Source organism: Hemicordylus capensis, chromosome 1, assembly GCF_027244095.1.
Source record: "Hemicordylus capensis ecotype Gifberg chromosome 1, rHemCap1.1.pri, whole genome shotgun sequence".
NCBI lineage: Eukaryota > Metazoa > Chordata > Lepidosauria > Squamata > Cordylidae > Hemicordylus > Hemicordylus capensis.
The window spans coordinates 351093894-351119195 of NC_069657.1; the positions used below are offsets into that span (position 1 = coordinate 351093894).

General features: G+C 42.7%; 1 protein-coding gene and 1 long non-coding RNA gene across 2 annotated transcripts in view; one reads left to right on the forward strand and one right to left on the reverse strand.

Moving 5' to 3' along the window:
* Window positions 1–14019, reverse strand: part of LOC128341916 (uncharacterized) — a 39868-nt gene extending 25849 nt beyond the window's left edge. Inside the window, exon 1 of the long non-coding RNA XR_008314666.1 lies at window positions 13611–14019. This is a non-coding gene — a long non-coding RNA (uncharacterized LOC128341916). The remainder of the gene's footprint in view (window positions 1–13610) is intronic.
* The window catches only part of PDE7B (phosphodiesterase 7B), a 284498-nt gene continuing 261614 nt past the window's right edge, over window positions 2419–25302 (forward strand). The window contains exon 1 of the mRNA XM_053288557.1: window positions 2419–2517. The gene's annotated coding sequence lies outside the window, so the exon portion shown is untranslated. The remainder of the gene's footprint in view (window positions 2518–25302) is intronic.

Sequence of the window (25302 nt, forward strand, 5' to 3'; positions counted from 1 at the left end):
AATTTGCATATGAAGTAAGACCCAGGTTACAGCAGGCACTCCTGCCTTTATTGTGTTTTTCACTATTCTCAGCCACAGGCTCAGGCAACATTTGGTTAGGGGCTCACTTGAGCAGGCTAATTTTCTCTCCTGCTTTCTTCCCTTTCCAAAAACATTTCAGTGGACACCTAAGGCTTCAACATTTCATGTCTCAGCTGTTCTCAGCCAAATACTTAATGAACAGTCACACATCCTACCTGGTTCCTTTGTATCTTTTTTTTCTTGCCAGGGCAGAAAGGAGAGCAACCAAGATAACCATGGAAGAATCCAGAATTTTTAGCCTAGCTGTGCCTGAGCAGCAGCAATATGTTCCCTCAACCAAATAGGAGATTCTCTTCTGAGCAGTCAATGAGATGAGTTAGAGTATTCTCTTATCTCCATATCCTCAACATTTCATAAATCCTGGAAGCACCCAGGGTCATTGGGGTTAAACTTACTTTTCTTTTAATTTGCAATTTACACAGATTTAATTTACATATAATTTTCACATTTACACTTCTGTATGTCAAGGGACTATCTCAATCACTAGAGTTCTCCATTAGTACAACTGATGATCATGTGGCTATTTCAAGCATACTTAACACAGAACTTATTCAAATGTTCTGAAGAAGACTGTGGTACAGCCTCCTAGGGCTAGGGGTTCAAATGGCAAGTAGGGAAAACCACAAATTTGAATGTTCTTTGCCTATGCAAAGGGAACAAATTGAGGAGAAGCTAGACTAGGCTTAACTCACTAGCCAGACATTCTTTGTGGTTGCCACCAATTGCCTCTCATCCCACAGATCCTTTTCTGGCACACAGGGAGAGGTTGGGAGATAAATGGGATATGGAGATGGTAAGAAACAGTGGGAGCCCTCTCTTCCTACTCAGAAAGGATTCCTGCTTTTTCTTACCTTCTCAAATTTGGAAGTGGAAATGAGACCTCTGGTGAGGAGATCTGTGTGGTGCTGGATGGCCTACTCACCAGAGGACTGGGGGTTCTTGCAACTGGCAAGTGGATCTATAGATCCACTGTGTAGATCCACTGGGTAGAACATTCAAACATAACAAGCACCCATCTTGATTTGTGGTGGTGCCTTTCCAGAGAAGGGTGTTTGGCTACCACACACTTCCTCTGAAGACCAATCATCTCTAAATGATATATGCATGGGAATCACTGGGACCATACAGATAACACTGTTTTAGATGCATTCCTCTCTCGTGTTCAGTTTGTAACTAAATCATCAAACCAGTAGTCTGTGGAACTCCGATGTAGCTGCAGCCTTTTGGGGTCTTTAATGCTTCCCCCCCCCCCATTGTCCTCTGTCACCCAACAGTTCTGTTTTCAGAGCAAAATCGAATAATTAGGAATAAATTGTCATGTAAACAACACTCATATGACCTGACGCTCTGAGGTGCCAATAATGTATGCCGATAAGGGACACCATATCTCACAGTCCAATGTTTGAAAGTCGTAGGATACATTAGGGCCAAATTAGATGTTGCATTTCACAAAATACCAGCACTAGCAAGTGCTAGGCAGCGGACAGTGAGGTAGAACAGAAAGGGGAAGTACAGTTTAGTTTTAGGATGATAAATCCTCTTCTCAGAGAATCTGAAAAACAAAAGCAGTTCCTTGTCTTCTTCCATTTGAACAGACTGGAGGGAAGATCAGTGGTTGCCACTGTCTGGGACTATCCTGCTGGGAGTTGGCAGAACCACTTAAAATCAGTCTCACAAATGCTGGGATGCAGCTGCATCACCAACACCTCATGATGAATGGAAGGAAAAGCCAGAGAAAAGTTTAATAGAATTGACCAGAAGCAATGACCCCTAGAGTTACCTGTCCCCTGCAACTCTAAACCTACTTGCCTCTTGAAGGGGGAGCCTTATTTTCTGTTTCATCACCTCTTTCCTTTCCCCTGCCTGCTATCTGGCCTTTTGTTTCCTGCTCCAGCTTGCTTCACAGTTTTCCTAGATCCAGTTGCTGAAAAGGGAGATAATTTCATTCCCTTGGGGAATATGTGCCTGTGATTAACTAGACAGTCAGAGCTATATGGAGAGGTTTTAAAAGGTATTTGTGTAGGCAGGGGCCCCCTCCCTTAGAACATATTCACTACTTTGTGCTCTGAAACCAGCTGAATACCAACAATCTTGCAGCATAACATGAAAAAGTGTTGTGCAGCAGTAATAGCAGCTGCTTGTTTTCAGGCAGCATTGCTTGAGAGCTTCTCACATTCTCTTTCTCCCGCCTCTCCCCAAATGTTCAGCCTGCTGTGTGCAGGCTTGGTGTTTACAGTTCAGGGCTATGGAGGAGGAGGAAATATTTTGCCTATTGTTCAGTGACGTCAATGGCTTAGCTCCCAGTCACTTGAGGGACTCTGGTGCTTAGCAAATGTCAGAACAGTGCTGCTATAGCATGTGCCTCCAAAGAGTCTGCTTACAGCATATCTTTCTAAGGCCTCAGTCTGGATCGAACTGGCGTGTGTGAGGGAAGAGGTATGGAAATGGCAAATTTTAAGTTTGTTACCTGTGGAACAGCTATTCTTTTCTGGCATAAGGGAAATAATTATAGGCAGATTTCTGTCCTGCACTGTAAGATCACTCTGTCTAGTGTATTTTTTTTGTCATTCTAAGAGGAGAAATATAGTGGATTTCACAATTAACTCTGGAGTAGCTAGATACAGAGTGACATTATAGTAATTATTTCCCAGCTGTGATCTACTCTGAACAGGAACTGAGCTTCCTCCATCTTTTCCCACTCTCTGCCTCTGGACTGAAATTTGGAAGTGGAAATGTACTTTAAAACCTGTGAGAAGTAATGCTGTTGGTGTTGGCGATCAGAAGTGGTAAAGGAAGACTAAATTTTAATGTCAAGCATCAGCCATTATTATATGTATTGAAAGCCTTGCCAAAAAATAAAAAAGTATGCTTGAACTGCAGAGGCAACATATATATGTCCATACTAGTTATGCATGCAGATAGGAAACAGATTTTGCAGATGAAGATTCCCAGGTTGTTCTATGTAGATCTGTGTTTTAATTGTGCTTAAGGCTGTGATGTGAACCACACTTGCTTGGCATTATGCTCCTTTGAAATCAGTGAGACTTCACTGTCAAGTAAATATGGTTAGGACTGGGTTTGAAGGCATCTGGTTAAGAATATGAATGGGATTTCTGAGAGGAACTTTCACCAAGGTCAGAAACACTGAGGAAAAAGCTTTCCATGTTGTCCAGTGTCCATACCACAGGTAAGCTCTAGCACTTTTGGTCCTTCTGTGTTTACAATGATTAAATTATTTGCTCTTCACAAAAATTAAAGTGAGACAGAGTAAGGCAGCTGTAAGACAGTTGATGTGGAACACAGCAATGTGTTATTTAATTTACTGATATAATTTTGTGATTTTGGAGGTGGAATTTAGATTTTGTTTCTCGGGTGCTAGATTTCTTGCTCTAATCCTGTAAAATATGTATCAAAAATGATGAAACTGTTTACTTCATTTTGGTATATGTTGGTGGAGGCAATGCAGCTGGTGCTATCTTTTGTTTTTAGAATGGAAATTACATTTCAGGTCCATTCAAAAGAGACCAACACTGAGGTCAAAATAGGAAATGAACCTGGCTGGGCAAGTCATCTTCCAGTTTTTGATTAATTGTCCTGCCTTGCCCTGTGTGGAAAAGGAAGTCAGCCAGGGTCATAGAGTGAGCTCCAGAACATAATCAAGTCTGTTGTACAGAGAAAGGAACCGAGGAAAGAGATAAGTCTGAAAAGATGCAGTTGAAGAGTGGGCCAGAGAGGACTAATTCAACTTCCATTTCAAAGAGACTCAAATCAGCCCATTGAATTTGAACACTGGTCCAAGAAGTCTGAATCTTTCTAGTTTCACCCTTTGCCTCTCAAGAGCAGGCACAATATGGCAGGGAATCTTTTTTCCTTCTCTTTTAACTCTTCTTTGACCATAAACGCTGAAGTGAGCTCATCTTTCATAGTCTTCTCCTTTATTCAGATTTCAGGAATGGTTTCAGAATGTCTAATGACAGAATTATTCAGACCAAATCTGGATAGGTGGCTTTACCTTACCTTTTATTTTTCTATTTATTTTTTTACCAAATTAGCTTGATACAGTATAGCACAACAGTGGTTGCTGGTTTCAGAAAACAAACCACAGAAAAGCAGAGTTCTTGTTATTTGGGTAGAAAGGTTCTACCTGGGTCACTGAACAGCCTGTGGACTTGTCTCAATAAATCCATTGTTTCACGAAAGTTTGCTGCACTATGAGTCTTGTTATAAGAAATCTGCAGTGTCCTGAAACTGGGGAGGGAGGTTGTCTTTTCTCAACAGGCATTCATCTCTATGGGGGACAAATAATCATTCTGTGCATATTATCAGTGGTTTCTCAGTTTAGCACCTGGGATGAATGAGCCGCACAAGATTCATTCATTCCACCTTGGGCTATTTTTGGAGAGTGAAGTAGCATGACATTGTATAAGACAATGCGACAGAAAGGCTATAGAAAAGAATATAAGGGGAAATAATTAATTCAATCTAAGCTTCCCACCCAGTCCAGAAGGCAGGAAGAAGAATGATAAAATAGTATGCTTTGTTGCTAAGCCAATGGGGAACAATTTAGACCCACAAATATCTACTGATGGGGTGGTACTTGGTAGCAGAATTTAGTGCATTCAGAAAGCAATATTTTTGGAACCTGCAGCTATTGTTTGCTATATCAGGATTTTTATCGATTCCTGCAATTTTATACTTCTGCTTTTCTTTTAATGTCAGATATTATATATGTGCAGCAAACTAGCTAGATAGGTGTTGTATGGTAAGAAAAAAAGGGCAATTGTACAGAGGCACAGACTGTAGGAACTGGAACATGAAGGAATCTATAGATATGGCCCCTGCAATTTTGCAGTCATGCAAAGGGGAGCCATGATTGCAGAAATCACAGCAGCAGATGTAAACATAGCTCCCCTCCCCCTAGAGGCACTGAATCATCATCATCATCATCATCATCATCATCATCATCATCAAATAAAAAATAAAAACAACTTTGTTAGCCACCCCTGGGTGGTTCACAACAGAAGATTAAAAATATAAAATAAAAACACAACATCTTAAATCATAACAGACAAAAAAGGTAAAAAGAAAATACAACACAAAAAGGCTTAAAAACTCATTTTAAAATAAGTTAAAAATCAGCTCAAATCTGAAAATCAGAATTTAAAAGGCTTGGGTGAACAAGAATGTCTTTGCCTGGCATCTAAAAAAACAAAGTGATGAAGCCAGGTGAACCTCACTGGGGAGCCTATTCAATAAATGAGGTGAAACCACCGAAAAGGCCCTCTGCCTATTAACCAACCACCTCACCTTGTTTGGCAGGGGCACCCAGAGGAGGGCCTCTGAAGAAGACCTTAAGGTTCAGGTTGGGACATATGGAGCAAGGTGCTCTTTCAGGTAACTCAGTCCCAAGCTATTTATGGTTTTAAAGGATAAAACCAGCACTTTGAATTGGGCCTGGAAACAGACTAGGAGCCAGTGCAGTTTATGTTTCATACACTCCCGGGAGGGTAGCTGGGATCAGTGTTGCCACACAAATGGCCATTCATGTGCGCACAGCACACACAAACACACACACACACACACACACACACACACACACACGTGTTGGCTATTTGTGTGGCAACGCTGATCCTGGTTTCAAGGAGGCACGCTGCAGTCCTCTGTGCCTGCTTTTTGGAAGAGCGCCAGCGGTAGGAAAGCGGCATAATATGTCCCAGTTATTAACTGGGACATCCATTTGCAGCCCTATTTTGTATCAGCTGCAGTTTCCAGACCGTCTTCAAAGGCAGCCCCGCATACAATGCATTGCAGTAATCTAAGTGAGAGGTTACCAGAGCATGAATAACTGTGGCCAGGCTATCTCTGTCCAGGTAAGGTCGCAGTTGATGTATCAGCCGAAGCTGATAAAAGGTGCTCTGAGCCACAGAGGCCACTTGAGCCTCTAGTGACAGTGCTGGATCAATGAGCACGCCCCAACTGAGAACTTGATCCTTCGGGTGAGTGCAACCCCATCTAGAACAGGCTGAACATCATTCACCCGGGCAGAGGAACCACCAACCAACAGTACTTCTGTTGCCTGCATTGAGTATCAGTTTATTCGCTATCATCCAGTCCATTCCTACATTCAAGCACCGATTCAGGACAGTCACCACTGCACTTGCGTCTGATAAAAAAGAGAGATACAACTGAGTGTCATTTGCATATTGATGACACCTCAAGCCAAATCTTCAGATGATCTCTCCCAGCAGTTTCATATAGATGTTGAACAGCATTGGGGAAAGAGTGGAACCCTGCAGAAACCCATACAATAACTGCCAAGGGGATGAGCAGTAATCCCCCAGCACCACCTTTTGGGAACGGGATATGAGGTAGGAGCGGAACCACCTCCAAACAGTGTCTCCCACACCCAACTTGGCCAGCCTATCCAAAAGGATACCATGGTCAATGGCACTGAAAGCCATTGAGAGATCTAAGAGAATTAACACAGTTACACCCTGCTGTCTCTCTCCCTCTCTGCATAGGTCATCCCACAGGGTGACCAAAGCAGTTTCTGTTCCAAAGCTGAGCCGGAAGCCTGACTGAAATGGATCTAGATAGCCCATTTCCTCCAAGAGTGTCTGGAGCTGGTCAGTCACTACATGCTCAAGCATCTTGCCCAGGAAGGGAATATTGGCCACAGGCCTATAGTTGTTTATATCTTCTGGGTCCACACTGGGTTTATTTAGGAGTAGTCAAATAAGAGCTTCATTAGAGCTGGGACCACTCCCTCTCTCAGTGAGGTGTTTAAAACCTTCTGGACCCAGCTAAAAATTCCCTCCCTACTAGATTTAATAAGCCATGAATGGCAAGGGTCAAGCATGCACATGGTTGGCCAAACTTGACTAAACACCTTGTCCACATCCTCGGGCACCAGTAACATTGGTTCATAACATTGACGCTTTCCCATGATCTCCATCAGGTTGCAAGCCTACTGCCAGTCTCACATATTCATATGGCCAATTGTGTCGAGCCCAATGAGTGTGTGAACTAGGTACTTGAAGCATTTTCTCAGTGCTTGCCACATTTCCAAATTGATGCCATACAGTTGCAAAAATAGTCATTGTGAAGCCTGTGCAGTACAAGGATCTTTCACCAGTATTTCTGTCTCTCTTACACAAGCTGCCACTTTTCTCAGTCTCGCCCGTGAAGAGGGCCATAAGACCTCTTCATTTCCTCTTCTTGACTCTTCAGTGCTATCATTTAAAATATGTCAAACATTAGTCAGATTTTAAATATAAGTGTAGAGGAAGGAAGCTTATCATCACTCATAGGGAAACAATGAATTGTACCCAGTTGCCTGATAAGAGTCTTATCCTCACATAATATAAATAACCAGACACTTGGCTTCTCCAGCAGACTTTGCTGAGGTAGGGATGGGTTTGAAATCTGCCAACATAATAATGATTGACAGTGTGAAGTCTGAATAAAAACCATCAATTTTAGAGCCATGGCATTTTGGGCCTAAAAGAATGGGAAGTTGTAGTATATCAGTTTTAAAAAGATAGAAAGAGAGGAGGGAATAAATATTTCAGCCACCACCATTTTTTATTTCCTTGTCTGCTTTGTCTTTATTTTGCATCTTTTGGTGCTTTTTTCATTTCCCTTCTCTTCCCCATTTCATTTTTTTTCCTATGTTGATTCAGCTTGCAGAAAGTTGGGGTTATGAAGGGCACTAGATTTTATATACTCTTGCCACTGGAAAACTTCACTTGGATCATGCCAGAAAACACAAGAGGCTGCAAATGGAGAAACTGTTAGAGGTTGTTGATTTTTACCCACAATAGGTAAAACAGCAGAGCACTAAGGAATGAGCACACACTCCAGTTACAGAGTAGGTAGCAGAGGATGGTTGCGATATTGCAGCTATTTAGAGAAAACACATGGAGATCCTTGTGTGACTAAACACTAAACATGTATTGGTTAAATACACTTAGACAGGAAAGACCTATATCTAATCTAAAGGACTACATAGTGGATAGGTAAGGAGAGAGAGAGAGATGTTTTCATCTGCTCTCTAGGAGGAAAGGAAGGATTGTGACAGCACAGGAAGTGCTACAGAGTCAGTTCAGGGGTCATAGAGTAGGGACAGATAGGGAGACCCTCATGACTTAGTTACTCATTCAATAAAATTGTACCTGTTTTGTAGCAAATGCTGTCAATTTTCTTTACTCCCGTTTGTTTTTGTAATGGTGGGGACTTGCCAATATCATGGTATACCAGTGTACTTTTTTTCCTATTTTGTAAATCTTTTAAAGTTTAAAAGAACCGGTAGCTCTCCATTTAAGTCTTGACAACTGCCTCATGGTGATGGCCATTTTGTTCCACACTACCCTAGACATACAGTCATGTGGCTCTGGGACATTAGCGGGTGAAATGGCAGCCATCATGCGACTGCCACCAAAAGCCCTGATGCTTCTTTTACATTATAAATGGTTTTATCAAAAGAGAAAAGCCCTTATTATGCCACACTGCAGGTATGTCTCTTCCATTACAAAAACAAATGGATATCTCTAATAAAACAAATGGCCCACATGTCTTTTGTTTAATTTGAAACCTCTCTGCATTTGTTTAATAATAAATGAAAATGGAACCAAACAGGCTTTATTCAATTTTACATTCATTCTGGAACAAATGCACACCCTTACCACACCTACTGTGGGGAGCTACTGCTAACTGAGCAAATCCCTGCTAACTGAGCAAAGAGACACCTTTTAAAGTGGTGATTCTCTTATATTTAGCAGGGAGAGAGCGACTGGCCCAATCCAATCCCAGCACAGCATCCCTCCAGTGCCTATTGCTGGTATCTGCCCTATGTTTCTTTTTAGATTGTGAGCCCTCTGGGGAAAGGGACCATCTTATTTATGTGTTATTTATTTATTTTTCTATGTAAATCGCTTTGAGAACTTTGGTTGAAGAGCGGTATATAAATATTCTTCATGGTAGTAGTAGTAGTAATAGTAGTAGTAACTGAGTTTGTAAAGAACTCAGATATGTCTTCCCCAAGTTGATGCCAATTTAGTAAAGGGCAACTATAGTGGAGTTGATATTCAGCTTCTATAGAGAAAATGCAAACTTTACATTAATTAAGGAACTCACAGTAATAGCTCCACAGTAAACCACTTGTAAAAATGTTAGTGGGAACATCTCCAGAGCAGTGGTAGCACTTAGCTGAGAGAAGAGTGAGCAGCACCTGCCTGAAAATATTTGTCAGCCATTTTATGTTCTTGGCATGTCTTCTGCAGCCATTTCACAGACTGCCTCCTTGTCTGGGCCTCTTCCCTACCTGCAGCTTGGCCACAGTGTTTACATAGAGTGGGCAATGGGACCAGATTTTGACTATTAGGAACACCCAGAGTTTTTTCTAATTTGAATATTAATAAGGTAGGAGCCAATTACAAGGCTTGCCTTTGTTTTCAAAATGTGGGCAGAGCTTAAAATGCCCTGAACACCAATCAGAAGGCATCATGATGACTGACTCCTCAGGCAGCCAATCAGAGTGCCCAGAGGGTGGAGAAGTCTTTTCCTTTTAGCTATTTGCTGTATTCTATTCAATAATCTTTTGCAGTTTGTTTGGACATTTGTCCCAAGGGGGATCCTGTAGAGAGTGTGGTGGAAGAATCAAGAGGGAAAGGGAAAATGTAGTTGTTGCTGAATAAATCTTTAGTTAAATCTAAGATTTTCTTGAGTGTGTGTAGTAAGCAGCTATGAAGCACTACTTGGAAGAATCCAATCACCATTTTGGTTAGAGAGCAGGCAGCTAGGCTGGCTGGCTGGCTGTTGGTAAGTCTGACCTTTTGTTGGCTTCTTTGTGTTTGTTTGGGGGAGAGGAATGCAACCTCTGCTTTCTCTCTGATCTGATCTGTATGCAGACACTATGGCCAATTCTCAAAATGACATGCAATAAAACATTTGAAGGAACATCAAACTGTAGGACTGGACTAATTAGATTAGAAACTGGAATAAGAAACCAGAAAGTTATTTTAGGGCATATGCATGGATTTCTGAGTCCAAACTGCTTTTCAGATAATTGCAGAAGTAGTTTTCCGTTTCCATGTGGTGTATGTAGAGAAGGAACAGATTCTGTTGGGAGGAAAATAATTTTAAAAATCCATTTGCTATGCAGAGAGCTAACCAGGTTTTTCTCTGGATTATGGCCAGTATCTGTAACATTAATATGTCTACTGTCAGCTATGGTTCATTGGGCAAGGAATAAAGAAGTTATCTCTATTAAAAAAAAGTTGTTGCTTGCTAGGATGGACACCTGGGCTACATGGTGGGCATCCAAGGCGGGAAGTGAGTGGCACCCAGCTGTTCAGCAGGCATGGAGAAGGGAGAGGGTGTCCCCATGTATCTTTGTTTCCCATGTTGTCCTCTAAGTTACAGGAGATAATTCATAGCTGCAGCAAGCATCATTGAAAAACCTGTGATTTTTCTATTATTGCTGTAGGCATTTTTAAAATAGGCAGGCAGAGATGCCCTTGTAACTTCAGAATGCATTTATTCTCCACTTTAGTAGCTGGTCTCTGCTTTACCTGTAGCTTATATAGATTTACAAATATAGCCTGTGCTTCCTCCAAGAATCTCAGAGTGGTGTTCATGGTAACATTTATCCTCCCAAAAGCCCTATGATGAAGGTTATGCTGAGAGATAGGTGACTGTCCCAGAGTCACCCAATGAGTTTCATGGCTGAATGGTGATTTGAACTTGGATTTCCCCAGTCTAGTCCAGCATAGTAACCACTGTATCACTCTGGCTCAGAGTTCTGCTTGTTTTTGTTTATTATTAGTAGTATTCATTTTTTAAATAATCAGGCAGACAGAGCTGCCCTAGTGATTTCAGAAAACATTTACTCTCTGTGAAGGGATGAGGCCCAAACCTCTTCTTGTAATAAGCATCTGTATTAAAATAAAATAAGCCTCTGTATTATTGCACTGATATTCCTAAAACTCTTCTTTTTGTAAATAGGATTGTATGTGTAACTTGCCTTGCAAAGGAAACTGGCAGGCCCAAGGGTTCATGCCTGCTGTACCTTAGTTTCACTTTGAAAATATCAGTTTGACAATTTGGTTTTGGAGGATGTGAGGGCGATCTGGCTGTGACATCTGTCACCCCCATTGAATTTGGTTTTGGAGGGAAGGAGAGTTTTGAAAAATGGAGGGAACTTTGTTACCCTAGTTAGGTTGTTTAAAACAGTTGGAACAAAAACTGTGCATATATAGAAGGGTTGTTCAGTGAGATAAGTTAGTTGAAGTTGGAGTCTGAGTGAGACAAGAGTTGGAATCATCTGGAGTCTGAGAGAGTAAAAAGAGAAGAGTTCAGCCTGCAATCTGAAGAAAGACAGTCTGGGGAGAGACTACAGAACTGAAGAATTGCTGGCACAGAGCTGTTTAATCACTGGCAGAATGGTTGTGTGGCAATGGCATTGTAATATGTCTAGCCAGTAGGTGGAACTAGCATTTGGTAGTAGTGATCCTAACTGGAGGCAGAGTCTTTTCCTGCTCTATTTCCACTTTGTGGAGTAAGGAAATGGGAATCCTGTGGGGAGTGTGGACCAGTGTTTGCTCTAACAGGAATTTCCAGATGTTGTTGACTACAACTCCCATAATCCCCAGCCAAAGGCCATTGCAGCTGGGGATGCTGGGAGTTGCAGTGAACAACATCTGGAAATCCCTGTTAGAGGGAACAGTGGTGTGGACACTATATGTCATAGCATCCTGTCTTAAGACAATGTCCACAGGGTCTCCCCAGAGTAGCCCAATGTCCCCAAACACCACTTCTATTTCTCCCACTGATTTCATCAGTGCCATTTTGGTAGCCACTGCAGATCATGGCCTCTAATCACATAGATAGAAAACTCTTATTGGTTGCTTTTATGACGGGTTTGTGTTAAACAACTTCTTCAGATCAAAACAGCTACTCAACATAATCCAGAACTTCAAGAAGTCTTACAGTATATCTGAAATGGGGGGGCCTAAATATACCAATAACATTTCAGAGCTGTCTACGTGATACTTTTGTGAACGTGGTCAGCTTAGTGTGATAAAATCCTAGACCTTATTCACCAAGGCCATCAAGGCTTAACCCAGGGGCGTAGCTATAATGGAGCGAAAGGGTTCAAAGAACATGGGCCCCCAGCTCCCGAGGGCCCTCCAGCTCCATCCCTCCCTATTTTCTTCATTAACTCCCTCACTCGGGGGGGGGGGGGCAGATATTGGGATGAACACGAGCCCCCTCTTCCCTAGCTACGCCCCTGGCTTAACCAAATGCTGTTAGCATGCAAATCAGACAGTATGGTGGCTCAGTATTGGAAATGGCTTAAAGACCAAGGTTTCATCTTGTGCTTATTGCAGAAAGAATAGACCAACTCAATGAAAAGAGCCTTTAATTACCATTACCTTGGAAGAAACTTGCAGCAGACCTGTGTGAATTTCAAGGCCAACACTATTTGGTCATCATAGACTATTTTTCAAGATATATTAAGATACTTTCCTTGTCTGCTATCACATGCCACAGTGTCATTATACAACTGAAGAATACCTTTGTCTGTTTTGACATTCCGGGAGAGCTCCTGACAGACAATGCATCACAGACATTTAACTTTAACCTACGAGTCCTCACTACCCTCAGGCAAATGGGGAAGTGGACAGAGCAGTCCAGACTGCTAAGAAAAGTTTGCACCAGGATGATCCACATCTTGCTCTCCTGAGCTACATATCCACACACTGATAACTACTGGATACAGGCCTGCAGAACTGTTAATGGACAGACAAATCAGAACACCTGTTCCAACCCTAGAGAAAATCTGGCCCTGTGGTTTTTTTAAACCACTTGTGCAGATTTTTTTTTTAAAAAAATCTGCACAAAGTTGCATCTTTAGATCACAAAGTCAGGGACAGCAATGGGTGTTCCTACAATAGGTGGCATTCAGCACAAACACTATCACACTTACAGCCTGGCAACAGAATCTATACAAAACACAATGGAGAGAAGTCACAGCAGACTGCTGCCACAGTTGTAGGAAGGAGATAAACACCCACATCATATTCAGTCAAGACAGATAGTGGAATAGTTACCGGTAACAGAAATCTCAGACATCTCCTCATCATACCCAAGAATGATGTGGAAGTAGAACCTGATGTGGAAGTAGAACCTGCAACCCCAAGTTCCTCTACAGAGACTGTGCTGTCAGTCATCAGAAATGAAAATGATACGAGTACTCAGCTCACTACTCGTTTTGGTTGAATTATCTGGAAACCGTCATTTTCGCCCACCCGCTGCCAACATTTTCTTCCCCTCCCGGCTGGCCACCATTTTATTTCCCCCCTTGCCTGCAAGCCTGTCCAGTGCAGCTGTTTTCCTTTTCCCCTGCCGGCAGCTCACACGTGAATTCTCGAGAGTGCTGCTATGCATGGGATTAGCAACGGATACGCCTTAGATAAATATAGATAGACTAGTATTTTTAAGCCCGTTAAAATAACGGGCGCTAGTACCTTTTTGTTTTGTTTTGTTTCCTTTATTCCTTCTCCCTCTCTCTCGCCCTCCTTTCCTTCCTTTCCCCCCCTTTTTTTCTCTCTCTCTTTCATCCCTTCCTTTTCTCTCCCTCTCCCTCTCTCTCCTTTCCTTCCTTTCTTCCACCTCTTCTCACTCCCATCTTTCTGTTTTCTTTCTCTTTTCCTCTTTTCTTTCTTCAACGGGCTCGCTCTTTGGGGCTGGCTGCTCCTCCCTCCCTTCTGTTTTTTTTTTTTTGTCCTTCTCCCTCACTCCTTTCTCCTTTTTCTTCCTTCCTTCATTACTTCTCTCTTTCTTTCTTTTCCTCCCTCCCTCCTTGTTTCTTTTGTCCTTTTCCCTCCCTTCTCTCTCTTTTCTCTCCTTCCTTCTTTCCGTCTTTCTATTGTCCTGTCTCCCTCCCTCCCTCCCTCCCTTCTCTCTCTCTCTCTCTCTTTGCCTTCCTCCCTCAGTCCTCCCGATCTCCTCCCGATCCTCCTGCTGCCGTCTCTGCCTTCTCCGTAGTCCGTTCTGCGCCCGCCGTTTTTCTCCTCTCTGTGGTCGGCGCTAGAAGGAGGAGGAGCCCGCCCGGGAGTAGCTCTCTCTCGGAGCCGCCGCTTCATCGTCAGTCTGCCTGCTGCGCTTCTTCCTTTCGGGCACGCTTTTAGCTCCTCCGGCCGTTGCCTGCTCCCGGGACCTCCATGGCCGGCCATGGTGGGTTCCCTCTCTCCCCGCCGCCCACTTCCTCCTCCCACGCCACCGCCCATCGTCACCCCGCCGGTCCTCTTTCCCCCGCCCGGCTTCGCCTCCCGTTCCCTCTGTCTCTGGCGGGGCTGAGTGTGGCCGTCGCCGCCAGTGGGCCCAGTCCGCCGCCAGCGGGCCAGGCCCAGTCCTTTCCCCGCCGCCGCCGCCATTGGCCCCAGTCGCCCTGCAGCGGCCACTGCCGCCAGCGGCTGCCAGCGGGCTCAGTTCCCCCGCCGCCAGCAGGCCCAGTCTCGCGGCTGCTTGGCCGTACCCGCCGCCGCTGCCTCTGCCCTCCCCGATCCCAGCTTCTGCCCAGAACGGCCGAGAAAGACACGGGCAGGGACACGGGCGCACACTCAACCTTTTTATTATAGAGGATAACTGTTGTTGGCTCAAGAAAGAGGGGGAGATGTGTGGGAATGCTACTGTAATATGTCCAGCCAGTAGGTGGCACTAGCATTTGCTAGTAGTTATCCTAATTGGAGGCAGAGTCCTTTCCTGTTTCCTGCCTGTACCTCTTGTTGAACATGTCTCTTGCTGTAACACAATAAAGACATCTTCGCCTATAATGGCTGCCTTTCTCTGAGCTTTCATGACAGTGGTGTAATCTCTGCAGAGCTGAAATCACTAAAATAACTAAAAAAAGAGTAGGGATGTGCAAACAGGTTTGAATTTGAACCGGTTCAGTTTGAAGTTTTGAACTTAGACCAAACCGGCCATTGGAAATGCAGGGCTGGTCCAAGTTTGAACTGAACCGAGCCCAGTTCAAATAGAACAAAGAAGCTTGAAGGCTTGAATCTCCATTTTGCAAAGTGGTGGCCATTTTGTGACACATGTGTCACTTTAATTGATTGGCCGAGTAGATGCTTCTCTGATGGGCTAGATGTGTCTGACCCTTCGGATGGTTCAATAGGGTTGCCACTCAGGGACAACTGTCACCCCACTGGTCAGGGTGGGGGGAAGGGGACAAGGGGGTGCTCCAAAAGGAGGAGGATTCCAGTTATATTTAAAGGCCACCCCTGACTTAGCAAAATCACTCTGCTGAGAGACATGGAGAGAGCTGCTGGTGCCTGCCTGGCTAAGGAGTTCTGGTCTCACAGAGGCTTGTCTCTTAATTGTGCCCTGTCCTGGCTTCTTCTTCCTTCTTCTTTGCTCCCTCCACCCCTTTTTGTCCTTTTAAATTGATGTTTTCCTGGCCAGCTTAAAAAAAAAATAAATTCCTGCAGCAAGTGAGTGGGGACTTCTCCAGCTGCTATCCCAGCTAGCCAGCCAGACTGTAGGCCTTTGCCCTGAGGCCTCTCGCTCTTTTTTTTTTTTTTTAACCCTTTCCCCCCACTGGTTGATTTTTGGCTTTTTTGTGACCTGACATTTTTGCAGTAAGGCACAAGTTGTGCTCTATTGCTGGGCCATTGGCCTATTTGGGGATTTAAATAAACAAACAAACAAAAATTATTGAAGCATATGCCTTCTACACTGCATTTAGATTCATTGCTATATAAGTTCTTCATAGGAATTCATTGTGAGAACAATCATAACACACCAAAGAAGCAAAAAAAAAAAAAATTCAAAAATTCAAAAACAAAAAAAATCGAGTACCCCAATGGCTTGTGGGTTCGGGGGGAAATATCACACAATATGCCCAAAAGGCAACCTGCTTCAGAATGCCTAGGCACCCCCAAGGGCAACAGTGGGGCCATCTCAAATCCCCATTATTCCCTATGGCAGAAATAATAAAATCAATAAAACTTAAAAAAATCATTAATAATTGTCTGAGTGCCCAATTGCTTTGGGGGTTGGTTACTAGTTGTCAACCATGGATACCTACCACCCAACACAGTTTCCTGCTCCTAGGTGCTTGCCATAGGGAATAATGGGCCAGTTCGAGTCCCCATTCCCTATGAACCGGTTCAAGTGAGGTTCAAAGTTGAAACAAACCAGTGGTTGGTTTGAACGAACCAGAACTTCAATCTGGGTGCCCAGTTCGAATTCAAACCATACTATTCCAGATGGTTTCGTGCACATTCCTACTGGAAAGAACAAGATCTGAGGCTGAACTAAGGAAAGGCTAGAGTTGCTAAAGGTGATAATCAAGGACTCTAAGTTAGGGCACAGCGAGAGTCAGGCTAGTGCATGCATTTTTGACCACATTTTGTTTAGTCCTTATTCTCTTTTGGTTGATGGTTTTGTTTTATATATACTAAACTTGTGAAGCAACTTTATTTATTATTATTATTATTATTATTATTATTATTATTATTATTATTATTATTTAATAATTTTATTTATTAAGAAAAAATAAACATTTAATTGAACTAATTGCAAACTAAAAATTATTGTTCTACCTCTAAAGTAAAATTGTAGCTTCTGTTTCTCCACTCCATGCCTATAGACCTTACCAATCTACCAAAGTTTGTTTTGTGGCAGAAGTTGAAAGGATGTTATGGTAGACTCAGCCTAAAGCACAAATGTCTACTTGGTGGCAGCAGTTATGAAATTGTCAGAGAGATCCATGTCTCGTGGTTACACAGTGGGGCGGACACTAAGCCTTTTATGGCTGGTCTGTGCTTTACTTGTGGCTTGCACAGTTCCTTTCCTGTGTATGTGTACTTGTGTTTGATCCTGCTGTGTTAGACCCTAATCTACACACAACTGTAGTCCTGTTAAGCATGATAAAGGAACTGATGTTTTTCACATTTCTCTGTATCTCTTCTGATGAGCAATTGAGATGTGTGTGTTTGTATTTTGATCCCACTTATTAGCTACAAATCTGCACTTGGCCAGTTATTGCTAAGGCAATAACCTGGTCCTGGCTCCACCTCTGCAGCTGCCCACAATTGGCTTCACCTCTCACTACCTGTGGCTCCAACCATCACCTGTCCTGCCTAGTGCCTCCCCACCCACCCCAGTCCCAGGAACCACCAGCTACCACTGTTTCAGAGTAGTAGTGGCTGGTGAGAATGGCGGGCGGGGGGACAGTGAGAGGCACCTTTAAAAATAAATTAGCAGGTAGTTACCAGCATTACCACAGCACCTGCAAATTGTCTTGAGCAATGGCACCCCACCCAGTATCCTGTGTGGGGCAGGGCACTGCCCTGGCTTTTGTGCACGTGCAGAGCACCTGTTAATTTGTTTTTCAATTTTCCTCTCGCCATCCCCACCCTCACTGGCCATTACTGCTCCAGAGTATGTAACAAAAAATCTTGCAGATCAACAGTGTACTCAGGGCCAATGCTGGATTCTAGTGAACACTGGGGCATTTTGATGTGCTAGCCCCACCCCCTCAAGCTTACCAGGCTGCAGTGGCTGACAGCAGTGATAGCAGGTCTTCCTTTTCAATATCACCACACACAGCTGGAGGAATAGCACCATTTTAGATTTGTTAGGTGCCCAGTATTTTCAGGGAAACAGAAAATGGCACTGTTGCTTCAGCTGCAGGTGGTGGCACTGACAAGTCGTACCGCCACTACAAGCAGAATGCAGTTACTCTAATTGGAACATAGAGTCAGAGTTAACATTGTAAGGAAATGCTATCAGGCTTTTCATTATTCTCCTCCCACTTTGAGAACCATGGCTGTCAATTTAAAAGATGCAGGGCATTGTTTCAAAGAAACAAGCAACACATGGGGAAAGTGTAATACAGGACTCTGCAAGAGCAAACCATCAGAAATTGCACCAAACCAAATATTTTTTTCACATATAGCATTTAATGCAGAATCTTCAGCACTGGAGATCACAGGAAAATAAATCACAGGAAAATAAACATATAGTATAAGGGTCCGTTAAAATGCGAAGTCCATCTGAAAGTCATTAGTAAAACAAACTTTCAAGTATGATTCATCATACGTCACTCATCCCTACCTATTTGAATAAAATTAGTGGAATTGCAATAGCCTGTTCTCAAGTTGTTTTGTCACAAAAGGGTTCCCTCCACGCCCACGCCCCCCCAGATATTAGGAACATCGATTCAGCATGGCAGACACCTGCAAGATACATAGGGATTGTGTTAATCCTGGTGCTAATCCCTGTTAAACAACATAGCAGATCAAGGACTAGCAAGATTTGTACAGGAGTGTTTCCACAAAGGGCTGTTACTGCGAATCTCCTTCAGAAGAGAGTGTGTGCGTTCACACACTGGCCAAACTTACCCCGAAGTCCATTCAAGATCCTTGGAAGCACTCCACACACAAATCAGGCTTTGACTTCCAAATTCTAGCTTATCTCAATGGATTTCTGGGTTTTTAAAATGCTGGTTTTAAATGAGTTTTTCTGAAAACACCACCAGAGCAAATAGGGAGAGGCACTGATGTAGAATCATTAACATGATAGGAAGGAGACACTCTTTAGGAATGCAGATATAGCTCTTTAGAAATGCAAAGCGAGCTTGCTTGCCTGGCTACAGGAAGCAAACTCTTTAAGTTTTAGTTACAAAAGTAAAACCTCTGTGTTTGCTCAAGTTGACTTTTTTGAACAATATTAGTCTGCTTGCTTAAGGTTGGGGGAAAGGGAAGAAATCTTTTAGTGTATACAATCCCAGTCTAGGGTACGAGGTGTTGAAGGCAACATTGTGTTCCTACTCCAGGAGCCCGCTCTCTTTCCCCCTTCCCATTGGCTAGAAGGAAAGCACGGAGGCATGCAGTGTGAACCTGTACCAAAACAAAACCCAAGAGCAGAAGGGAGGTGCTGCTTTTCTCATGCCGCAAGTGTAATTCGAAGTGGCTTCCTTCAACATTTACCCCAATAACTTTACCTGCTGTGCGTAAAAGCCCCAGGTGACATGGGTGAAAAGAGTGAAAACTTTACCTCTTCCCCAATTGGTAGTGTTTTCATCAGGTACCTTCCTCCTAACACACTTCCACTTGAGGGTTACAGTAGGGGGAAAAACATTAGGGGAAGCAGCCCTTTGAGCAAGCTTCTTATGATTTCTGTATTATTTCAGGTTTATTCTACACATGGTATTCTACAAATGGAGAGATTAAAGGCCCAGTCACACATTATAATAAATATCTGATGGAGCAGTAAATTCTCACTAACCTGCCCTGACCAAAAATCCGCCTCTGGGTTTCCTCACTTCTGTGTTGACATACCATAAAAATGTGACCTACACACATCTATTCCAACATGCACGAGATGGAAAGATATATTCCAAAAAAGCTGAAGGGTAGACTGTTGTGTACACCTGCCACATGCAAATTGGAATGAATGTGTGTACATTGCATTGACATAGTACCCTGTTAGTCATTATGGAATCTGAGGAGACTGTACTCACAGACAGCATCCCTACAGCTTGCCTGGAGGAAACATCTCCTCTGTGTGGTGCCATACTTTGAAACCTTGCACCCACTCTCTGCAATTAACAGTGTTTTTGCCTACAGAGCCAAACGCTGTGTGGAGAAATCAGGGTGTTGTGGGGCGGGTCTCTCCCTAATGATTGAACAGAGGTTCTATGTCAAGGCATACTCAGATTCTGGGCTCGCATGGAAGCCATCCCTTTGCCTCATTGCATGTGTAGCATGCAGGGGCGTAGCTGGGGAGAGGGGGCCTATGTTTGCCCCTATCCCCATCAGCCCCTTGGAGTGAGGGGGATAATGAAGGAAATACGGAGGGGTGGAGCTGGTTGAGGGGCTCTCTGAAGCTGGTGGGCCCAGATTCTTTGATCCCATCAGCTCAATTATTATAATTATAGCTGCACCCCTGGTAGCATGCATGCATTTAGACATGTGGGAAGATGCTGCAGAACTGAAGTTCAGCAAGCAAAGTCACAGAGAAATAGAGTTGTGAACTTCAGGACTAGGAAGGGTAGTTGGCAGGGAAGGATGGTGCCATGAAGTAAGAAGGTATCTTTGCAACTAAGGATTTTACAGAAAGAAATGAATACAAGGAAAGGTGGCAGAACCTACTTAATTCTTGTTGGGTTCTCATACAGAAGCTGTTGTTCGGCACTCAGAGTTACCAAACTATGTCCAGCTCTGATTTTTTTTAAACTATCTCCACTAGGATTGCCAGATACATTTTATTTGCAGCCTGCCTTATTATAACAACTGGTAATTCAACCATAAATGAATGCAGTTCATAAAATTAGCTTTAATCTGGTACTATGACAGAAAGGTCTGTTAACCCTGCCCTCCCAATATCTGCAAGTCCTGTTCACTCATGTCTAGAAGAATCCTTTCTATGCAAATAACTGACTTGATTGGATTAGGTGTTTGCCCAATCCAGTGCTAATGATGACACTAAGCTTTCAGCTAGAGGAGAATGAATGAGGTGTGCAAGTTAGCAGAGAGATTTTTTAGTAATCCTTATGAAGCCTGTTTTCTTCATCTACAGTTCTTGGAACTCACCACTGTGGAACAAAACTGGAAATAAATATTGCACCTCATACAGCATGTGTCAGTATAAACTGAAATCATTGCATGGATCATGGACCCAACACTATCCCCTTCTTGCTATTCTTCCAGAGCATGGGTGCAGCATGAAGATTCCCTTGTCCCTTTTCCAGTTCTTCCAGTTTTTCAAAGTTCTAGCCTAATCCTTTAAAAATAAACTTGTTTTCTCTCTGCAGCAGGATGAAATCCACAACATTTTGATATCTCTGCTATGTCCTAATTGTCCTTGACCTAAAAACTCTCAACGTCAGTGCTGCCTTTTAATAATTTTTATTTGCATTTAAAAATGTATATTTTATCTTATAACAGAAGATTATCAAGCCAGCTTATAAAATTAGTTTAAATGACAATATTAATTAGGCAATAATGAAAGCATGAGTGATTTCCATTAAGTCTTAATTTCATAATATATGTTGCATACAGTGTATGGGAGTTGACATGTTGACATGTAGTCTGTGCTTTGGCTCCTCAGCTTGAATTGCGTTATCTTTTTGCATTTTTAGTCTTCACTTTGTGCTGTTGCTGTAGTTTAAATTGTTTTTGGTTTGTCTATTGTGGTAACACCGAGAGGAAAAGGCAATTTTAGTATCAGAAAACCATCCATTTGAGAAAGAGTTAAGAGTCTTATCACTCATGTGCCAAAAAGTATGAAAATAATAAATTAACACTCCTGCATTGAATCTGGTTTCAGTGCTATATCAATATTTAATTTTAAAAGTTTGTAAATTCTAAACTTTTAATTATGGTTACCAATCTCTGGCAAAGCTTCTATTTGCTTCAGATCTAAATTGTGTGCATGATTAACAAAAAGTATAACCAATAAAGTAACTATTCATTAATTATCATGGCATTAGAATTGCAGACTTTGTCAGCTTTGCTTGTTGGTTACATATTTCATTTTTGAAAGAGTCAGCATCTTGCAAAGCCCATCCTAAGATTGTTTACTCATAATTCTGGGATCAAGCTCTTCATTTCTCTTGGCAACTTGCATGTCACTTCCTGATGTTACAGCCTTTGGCTGATGAGGAAAATTACTCAAAGTTGCCCCATTAAGTGGTGCAGTGGGGAAATGCTTGGCTAACAAGCAGAAGGTTGCTGATTCGAATCCCCGCTGGTACGATATCGGGCAGCAGCGATATAGGAAGATGCTGAAAGGCATCATCTCATACTGCATGGGAGGAAGTAACACACACACACCCCGTACTCTGCCAAAGAAAACCACAGAGCTCTGTGGGCGCCAGGAGTCGAAATCTACTTGATGGCACACTTTAGCCCCATTGAAATTAAAAGAGCAAGTTAAACATTGCCAGTGAGACTGCTCTGAGTAATTTTCCCTCATTGTGTCAACCAGTGACTCCAGTGCCTGGCTGTCCACAGTCTTGTGCCCCTCTTTACATTCTGCATCTATTAACTTTGAACCAGTTCAGATAATATATATGGGGCCAGCTTGGACAAAATAGTCCCCAGCACATACAATTAGGAAGAGGACACGCTGAGAGTGCACTCATCAATGTTTTCCTAGTATGTCCCTTTATCAAGTTGGGAGACTGTTCATCCAAATGGTCCCTCCACATATGCTCCAGATATATGTTTAAATATTCCATTCTGATGAACAGCCCCTACCCCACCCCAGCATGATAAAGGGACATGCCATGGAGGACATTACGATGGCCTCATTGTCAGCATATGCCTGAGACTGTATTTTCTGAACTGAACAATAACAATTAACTGTCTGAACTGAACAATTGTCTGAACTGAAAATACTCTGTGCACCATTCTCTCTAAGCCAAGTGAAGCATTTAGAGAAATCACCTAACCCACTGATCACCACCTCTGTCATTTCCTCAGTTCCAGTGTTGCCCCAACCTTCAGAGCAAGAAGAACAGAGCTGAAAGCCGTATAGAAAATCTGGTTTCAGCTGTAAGCAGACACAGTATGTGAGACTGTGGGATATTTTGACTGCTTACGTAGCATGGAACTTAAAACAGAAATGTTAATTTATCATTTCCATGGTTTGGGGTATATGAGTGAATCTGTAAGAGTCTCAGTTCTTCTCTTAGGGACAAACCAGACAAGCTTCTATTGGTGCCAATGGAATATTTACCATACTGTATTTATCTGAATCCAAGGCTAGTTTTCCCCAAAGTTTGATGTTAGAAATTGTGGGGTCATCTTAAATTCAGAGTTTTCCTTTTAGGTCCAAACAGATATAACCTCTATTTGACCTGTATGTTTTAAGGGGGTCGTCTTAAATTCAGAATCATCCTCTATTTGGGTGAATATGGTATCGCATACTTGGGGCTGCGGTTGGGTAGGCGGTTGGGTAGGCAATTTGGGTAGGCAAGGAATTAAATGCCACATTCCCTGTGTTCCTCAGTCCCAATCCTGAACTCACACACACCTCATGACTATTTTACTTAATTTAAAATAATTCCTTTAATTAAGGGGAAAACGCACAAGCACCAATGACATATTTAGCACTGTCCCTTATTTGACCCTTAAACTGATAGCTTTTTATTCCTACAATAATAACATAATCAGGATTGAGGAAAGAGGTGGTGCACCCCCACTAGAATGGCCAGCCTAAATTAGATGTGAACCCCAAGCTCCTCTATCATTTAGATTTCCAACACTGGAAGGAATGAGAGAGGGAGCCATCTTATTTACTTTTCTATGTAAACTGCTTTGAGAACTTTGTTGAAAATCAGTATATAAATATTTGTAGTAGTAGTATCTTTTCCCCCCTTCTGGTGAGCTGCTTCAGCCAGAATGCTTGCCTTCCCACCTTCACTTTTGCATAAACCAGCAATCTGAAAAGGGAAACATTGTCTTCCCAGGTCTCACATAGCTGCACATGCACACAAATATGCACACACAATCAGCCCATTGGTTCCTTCTGACTGCCCAGGCTATCTCCTGTCAGGCCTAGGTAACAATCAGGCTCAGTAGTCCTGCTGTGGCTTCTTAGTTGTGCTCCTGCTTTTTCTGCCTGTCAGGTAGCTTGCCCCTCTCATATGATCCCCCTCTGCCTGCTCCTAACTACAGTCTTGTTCCAATCCTCTCCTCCTCTAAATGGATGTCTTGGTTTAGACACTGGCCTGCAATTCACTCTGCCCCTGGATTGACCCTCCACTGGATGTGGCCAATGCTGTATTAAATTCCAGTCTCAATCCTGCTGGGACTCACATTTCAGCTCCCTGTCTTGAAGGACATCAGATAAAATAGGGCCCTGACTAATCTGGAGCAGAGAAATCAAAACTCACTTAAAGATACAGGAACCTGGGACGGGTTAAGAGGTGGCTACATTAGATTAAATTTAAGGATGGCAAGAATAATTACATTCATAGGGAGTGATGAGAAGATGTGTGAGTTGGGGACTGTTAGGAAGAGAATTGTACCGATATTAAACATACATAATTGCAAGGAAATACTGCTGAGCCATCAGGCCTGTGCTGTTCAAATGCAACATAGTTTCCAGATTGCTTTGGCTGGTTTCACTCAAGAGGTGGCCCAGGCAAGCAGTTTTCCAAGAGTGGAATATCAGCGTGTGTCATGGATCGGGATAGGGGTCCCTTTGCAACGCTGTGTGTGGGAAGTAGACAAAAAGACTCTTTTCAATATGCCTGACTGCCAGCACTCTCGTAACAGCATTAAGTTCACTCAATCAAAATATATGCATATAAGCACAATATCTTTTCCAAGTATACTTTTTTTTGGCATCTGCTGCACCTCTAGCACTTTGAACAATTTAAGCAAGTCTATGGAAATTACTGGGAGCATTGAAGTAGCACATTTTGTTTGCAGAGAAAAGGATTTGCTGTTCTCTGCTTTTTTGGACCGAAAAAAACCTAAGCCGAAGATGAACTCTGTCCTCAGAAAGAGAAAACATTTTCAGAAGTTAAAAAGCTTCTGTCCCCATTTAAAGCATAGTAAAACAATAACCTTATTGGCAGCAGCTGAACAAACTCCACACACAGAGGAAAGTGGGTCTTTTCTCACTTTGTTTATGTTGCTCTCTTTTATAAAGTTTATACGAATGCACACATGCTTATAATAGTAAATGCAGCTTAATACATTCCTGGCTGCTACTAGAAAACCCTCATCTGAGGAAGGAACTCCCACACGTCTTCATTCTCTTCCATGAGTTGTACATTCCTCACAGCCAGGATGATTCCTTCCTCCAATGACTATTGGAGTTGCGTTGAGAATGTATGATGGGGAAAGTCCCCACAACCCTATAGTTGTGGCTTAAAACTAATTAAACCAGAGGAAAAACAACCAAAACTATATTTTATGGATTTTTGTTTTAACATTAGTCATGCACCCAAACTCTACCAGATATACAGCCTGTAGAAGAAAGCAAGCTGCCACACTACAAAAATGATGGTGTGGCCTTTAATATAGGAAATTGAGAAGAAAAGGAGAGGAAAAGAGAGAGAAAAGGCTCATGTTGTGGTGTAGAAGAATTCTTTTTCAGCCAAAAACAACTAGGGTTAGGATTTGGGGGCAGTTGCTGTGTGGAATTTGAGAAGTGTGCTTTTGAGTGCATAAACAAAAAGAAGGGAAAAGG